The sequence below is a fragment of the Rhinolophus sinicus genome, chromosome 9, assembly GCF_057876585.1.
Source record: "Rhinolophus sinicus isolate RSI-liver-muscle chromosome 9, RSI-T2T, whole genome shotgun sequence".
Classification (NCBI taxonomy): Eukaryota; Metazoa; Chordata; class Mammalia; order Chiroptera; family Rhinolophidae; genus Rhinolophus; species Rhinolophus sinicus.
In genome coordinates, this window is record NC_142509.1 from 33,661,196 (window position 1) to 33,668,023 (window position 6,828).

Genomic DNA, 6,828 nt, shown 5'->3' on the forward strand with positions numbered 1-6,828 from the left:
TGTAACTTACTTTTTATTGAAAAGTATCTTGCATTCATGATGGATGCTTTCTGGGTTTTGCCACATTTTAATGTTAAATGTTAAATTTCCTTTACATGCCAGTATTGTAAATAGTTTTCCCCACAGATGATCACTGATTATAAAAAGACAACATACCACAAGGGTTCTTATTTTAATTGAAAAGCTAACAAACTATCTAGTTATATTTCCCCCAAACCACAAACATATATATATATATATATATATATATATATATATATATATATATATATATATATATATATAATTTTTTTTTAAAGATGGTCACTTAAGTTTGAACAGTCTGAAATTATAATTTTTACTCACCCCGTCATGTTTTACTTCTTTTGTGAATATTTGTATGTATCCTTTAATTTACATTGGTCTTCCTACTTTTGCCTTTTAACCTTTGTACTAGCATTATCGTTGGTTGATCCAGTGCTTTTACTGTTTGCCTTTGTCAGAATTTTCTTTCCTGTATTTTCTAATTCGTATTTTTTATTTTCTTATAGAAGTCCCTTTAATATTTCTTGTAATACTGGTTTAGTGATGATGGACTCCTTTAGCTTTTTCTTATCTGGGAAACTATTTCTTCTTCAATTTTAAATGATAAGTTTGCTGGGTACAGTAACCTTGGTTATAGATCTTTGCTTTTCATCACTTTGAATATTCTGTCACAATAGCTTCTGTTCTGCAAACTTTCTGTTGAGAAATCAGGTGAGAGTCTTATGGGGGGCTTCCTTGTAGGAAACTAGTTGCCTTTTTCTTGCTGCTTTTAAAGATTCTGTCTTCTTATTTAACCTTTGGCATTTTAACTATGACATGTCTTGGTGTGGACTCTTCTTATTTGGGACTCTGCGCTTCTTGGGCTTGTATATCTATTTCCTTTGCCAAGTTAGGGAAGTTTTCCATCATTATTTCTTCAAATGGGTTTTAAATTCCAAATAGGTTTGCTCTTTCTCTTCCCCTGGTACCCCTATGATGCAAATGTTGGTATGCTTGATGTCCCAGAGGTCCCTATTCTTTAAAAAAAGCTTTTTTTCTTTTCACTGTTCTGATTGGGTGTTTTCTACTACCCTATCTTCCAGATCACTGATTTGATCTTGTGCTTCCTCCAATCTGCTGTTGATTCCCTCTAATGTATTCTTCATTTCAGTTATTGAAGTCTTCATTTTGGACTGGTTCTTTTTTGTTTTCTACCTGTTTGTGGAATAAACTCATTGATCATCCTTATAAACCAGTGTTTTGAACTCTGTATCTGGTAGATTGCTTGTCTCTCTTTCATTTAGTTCTTTGTCTGAAGTTTTGTCCTGTTTCATTTGGGCCATGTTTGTCTCATTTCAGCTGACTCCCAGTGTGTGTCTCCCAGTCTTGGCAGAGTGGCCTGTGGGCCCAGTCTTCCTGTCACCTGAGCTGGGTGCTCCAGGTGTGTCCCTATGTGAGTTGTATATGTCCTCCCATTGTCGTTGAGCCATGATTGTTGTTGGCATATCAGTGGGTGGGACTGACCCTCAAGCTGACTGGCTGTGACTACAGCGGACAACTCTTGTGCAGGGACTGACCCCAGGAATAGGAGTTACTTCAGCAGGCTCTGGTGCCTGCCAAGTCCACCCTTCAGGTGTGTTGTTTGTGGAGTTGGGTGGGTGGTGCTCTGATGTTATCTGAAGGTGGTCACCCAGGTGTGTTGATTCTGGAATCTCTTAGGAGGGGCTCCAGTGCAGGACAAGGTCAAATGCAGTTTGAGTCCAGTGTGGGGCCGCCTGGTAGGAGTTGATTGCCACTTTTGCTGAGCTGGGTGGCGCTTGGGAGAGGCTATGCTGTGAACCAAGGCTGGCTGCCACTGTGCTGGGCTTGGGACTCTTTGGTGAGCACCATGACGTAAGCTGAAACCAGCTGCCACTTGTGTCAGGTTTGTGGCCATTTAGTTGAAACTACATTCCCAGCCAAGACTAACCACTGTTTATGCCAGGCTTGGAGCCACTTAGCAAGAGATACAGGGTACAGGGCACAGAGGCCAGCCACTGCTTGTTTGAGGTTTGTGGACCTTTGAGAGATTTTAAGAAAGTCCACAGCGCAAGCCATTGCAGCCCGCTTGTATATAAAAGCCACAGGAAGAAGTAGAGCCAGGCATACAAATTGGGACAGGGTCATAGTTATCTACTCTTGCTGAGGAGATTCAAAGGCTATAGGTACGCTTGAATGGCTGATAACTTAAGTGCCTCCAAGTGGCTAAGAATTAAAGTATAATTATGGTCTCTTGGCACTTGATGTGATTCTTACCCCATTATGCTCATAAACTACCCATTCCCCCAACTCGACCCCTTGAGTCTGTGGTTTTCATATAGAACATATGATTGAACAGATGGAAATCCAAGGTCAAAGCTAAACCGAAGCCTGCACGTTCTGCCCGCTCCTTGCCCTGGAGCTGGTCTATGCTCTTGTGCTGGTGTGAGATTTGCCTCACGTGGACTGTTGCACTGGAAGTCTGGGCCCTCCTTACACTACGTCTGCGCCTATAGGACTATGGCTGACCCTGGCACAGTGCAAGGCCAACACGTGCAGATCCACTTGTGTGTGGATTTGCTTTTTCAACTGAGCAGTTCAAGCCCACTCAAGGGTCAACTGGCAGTTAGGGATCCTAGTGAGCTGAGGGCCGACTTAAGTTATATGCATTTTTCACTGCACAGGCGGCTGGCACCCCTCACCCCCAAGTTATTCAAGAGTCAACTGTATTTTGTGAAAGAGGGAAATGCAGGGAAGAGGTAAACACTTAGCTCAGCACCACCTTCCGAGATCGACCTCTGTCCTCTTCTGGCACAGCTGTCCCCACTACCCGCCCCTCCCCACCCAGGGTGCCGTGTGACTTCACTGAGGGGAATCCAGTCTCCTCGACTCACATCTCCTCCTGCTCCACAGGAGTCCTCACCCAGACCCACTTAATTCTCATTCTCTGAACTCTATCTTTCTTGTACTTAGTGGAAGTGTCCCACATATGTCTTTATTGTAGAAAGAGCAAGAACCCTCTCAGGTGAGGACCAAGCAGCTCTCCTTCTCCTGTTGCTACAAGGTACTGGAAACGGAGCAAAACCACCCCTCACTGAAAAGAGCTAGGTCAGACATGAGGGGCTACGGCGTCAGATGCCTCAGCCCTCTGCCCAGCTGAGCATAGCAAGGATTCTCCTGCTTGCCAGGATGGCTGAGGCCATCTCGAGTTGCGTCTTAAAAAAATAAGTATATTGAAAATTACACCAACTGGGGGCGGCCGCGTGGCTCAGTTGTTTAGAGCACAGCGCTCATAACACCAAGGTCGCCAGTTCAATTCACACATGGGCCAGTGAGCTGCACCCTCCACAACTAGATTGAAAAAAAAAGCTGACGGGTCCTGGAAAAACACACTGTTCCTCCCATTCCCCAATTAAAAAAAAAACTACACCAACCAAAACTAAAATTACAGCGAGATACTACACCACCAAATCGGGCTAGAAAGACAATACCATGGTAGGGGAAGATGTGGAACCAACAGAACCGCATCCTGCATACTGTAGGGACTGTAAGCTACAGCTACTTTGGAAATCTGGTACTTCTGTTACCCCAAAAAGAAGACCGAGCCGGACCACCAGCTCTAATGTGTCTTTGGGAGCAAAAATTAATGTAACACCCAGTCTTATATAAGACCCGGTCTGTCTTATTTTACTATTTTACTTATAGTAAAATAAGATCGGGTGTTATATTAAGTTTTGCTCCCAAAGACACATTAGAGCTGGTGGTCCGGCTCGGTTTTCTTTTCGGGTAAACACGGTACATATTCCCCAAAAGACATATACAAGAATGGTCACAGCAGCAATAATAGTAACAGCCAAAACTAGACACAAGTTGAAGATTTCTCAACAATAGACTAAATGATGGCACACAATGGAACACTAAGGAAAACAAATCGCTACATGCAACACGAGTGACTCATAAACACCGTGATCAGCAAAAGGAACCAGGCATAAAAAGAGGACTTGATGGTATGAGTTCATTTAAATGTTCAAAAGTCAAAAATAAGTGGTAAAAAGAAAGTGGTTATTTGGGCCCCAGAGCGAGTGCAGTGACTGGGAGGGAGCATGACACGTGTTCCAGTGTCTTGATACTGTTTTTGGATTTGGGTGGTGGTGACTGATGTGTCCACACTGAGCTGTACATGGCCACGCACTTTTCTGTAGAGAGGTTATACCATATGGATATGCGTTTCTTACAAGTACACCAACATGAGGAAATCAAGACATGCACGCATTCAATACTCATGAAACCAAAAGACATCTATCATTTCAAAACAATTTCTGAAAGAGGACAACTGATGCAGAGCACATCATGGGCAGCAAGCTTATCTGCCTTCACTTTAAAAAAAATAACCAAAACACAGTGTAAAGCGAAGGAACTGGCGGCCCCATGTGTCAGAGAAGAAAAGCAAGGACTGGAAATTAATGTAAGAAGCAGAAGTTCAAGTCTCCACCACCCTATAAAAGGCCAGAAGTTATATTCTGGAGAAACCACCCAAAAAGCTCATGATTCCAGCCCCACCCTAGGTTTATACAGAAGGCTCGAGGACCCTTCTCTGAACTAACCCAGAGAAAAGACCCACATGATGCAGACACCTGGGGCTCTCCAGTGAGAATGCCAGCCTATTGTCCTACCGTGAAATTGGACAGTTAAAAAGCATGTCTGATCACCTTTGGTGCTCCACTCTTAAACATACAGACAGCCAAGAAACATCTGAGGTTTGAGGAAATAAAATACCGAAACAAAAATAAAGAACTCCCAGGAAATAGACAATAGAGAGAGTAGAAGATATCCATCCAAGAAACAACTATGGCACAAAGTATAAGAAAAAGTATGACATCCATTAAGTTGGGGGGGGGGGAGGCTGTGAGAGGATAAAAGACAAAGGTTTTAGAAACTAATTATCAAAGAACTACAAAGATAAAAGGATATCAAAGAAATATAAAGAAAGGATAAAGTTGAGGGATCTCCCATAAGTAGGGCCAAAAAAAAATACGAAAAAAAATAATGATCAGCCTAAAACAACATCCAATTATAATTGGAACTGTGCAAAGAAATAAGAGAAAGCTGGAGAGAAATTACCAAAATACTATAAATTCTGAAAAACTCAAGGGGACATGAGTTTCCAGAAAGTGCTCACTAAGTGTCTAAGCTATTTAAATGGAAAAAGAATCCACACCAACATGCAACACGGGAAAATTTCAAAATACCAGATAGACATCCTACAATGCCTCAAAGGAAAAAATTAGTTACGTGCAAATCAGAATGGCATCAAGACTTTATAACAATCTAGAAAGTAAAAATGCTTTCAGGACACTTCTAATTCTAATCTAACAAATGGTTCTCAAGGCATTGGACATCCGGCCATGAAGGACAGAGATCTGAGAGGAATGTGCTGGGCCCTAACATGGCCTGAATAGTTTTCAGATAGCAGCAAAGGAAGGGGACACTCAAGGTGCAACCCAACGGTCTTCCTAGGTTGAGAAGACAAGGCATCCAAGGCATCTAAGGCAGCTAGTTGGCAGGGCAGAGGACCAGAGAGAGAACTCTAGATCTGGGCGTCCCACTCAAGTACCCAGGTGAGTACCGAGAAGCTCATACATGTAAGGAAACTGCCAGAGGCTGAGGACAGACAGACCAGCCAAAAGAATTAGAACTGGCAAAGAACAGGAAATAGTTCCTGTTCCCAATAGCCAGTGTGGAAAACTGTATGGGGCATCAATTTTGCCTGAGTAGTGGAACAAAATCAGCCTCAGGCTAATCATTGCTCAGGTCCTGATAAAGCTTAAAAGTTTTATCCAAAAGGAGCAAACTGTCTCCAAGTAACCAAGTATGAGAACAAAGTTCAAGAATATTTATAGGAACACAAAAATACCCAGTACCCAAACTGGAAAATTCAGAACGTCTGGCATTCAATCAAAAACCACCAGACATGCAAAGAAGCCACAAAATAGGACCTAGAAAAATCTGTCTAAACTGACCCAGAAATTACACAAGTGATACAACTAGTAGTTATACAACTGGATTCTACATGTTTAAGCAGCTTCTTCTCTGCCCCAGCTGGGGAAACGATCCTTCCTCCAGATCCGTGAAGTCGCAGGGGGTTTGTGACGCCAGCAGTGGCCCAAGCTCAGTCAGTCCTGGCCTCTTGCACCTGAGCCGACCGCTGGCGGGTTTGATTGAGACGTAACTGACATACAATCAAGTATATAAACGTACAGTACATATTCTTTTTTGGTCCAGCTTTTCTTTCTCTTAGTGTAATTCAGACTTGAATTTGAGTCCTGGCTCTGCCATGAATTAGCTGCACGGCCTTAATGCAAGTCACTCCTTTCCACCTATGAAATGGGCCGATTCTGCCTCCCTTCTTAACCCCCCTAGGTTGTTGGGAGAAAAACTACGAGCTCACAATGACCTAAGGTGCTAGATGGCCCTGTGCAAACTGTGAGGTGCTGAGGGTGAGTGGATAATTCTGCTAGGGCTCAACTCCTCTCAGGATCGAGGCTTTGGGCGAGTCTGCCTTTCTCTACTGAGTCAGAGAAAGCTCCTGCCGGAAACCATCATCAGAGCTGCAGCAACCTGTCCGTTTCCTCCAAGTCCCAGAGAAAACTATATGTTGAGTGTCTGGCACTGAGGAGCTCACTGTGGATCTGCCAGCTTCCAGGAAGAACAGAGGAAGCCTGCACCTGCGCACCTTCCCCCACCCGGCAGGCCTGATGCCGTCCACTCCGGCCGCCCCGAGGTCTCCACAGAGCACACAGAAGGAAG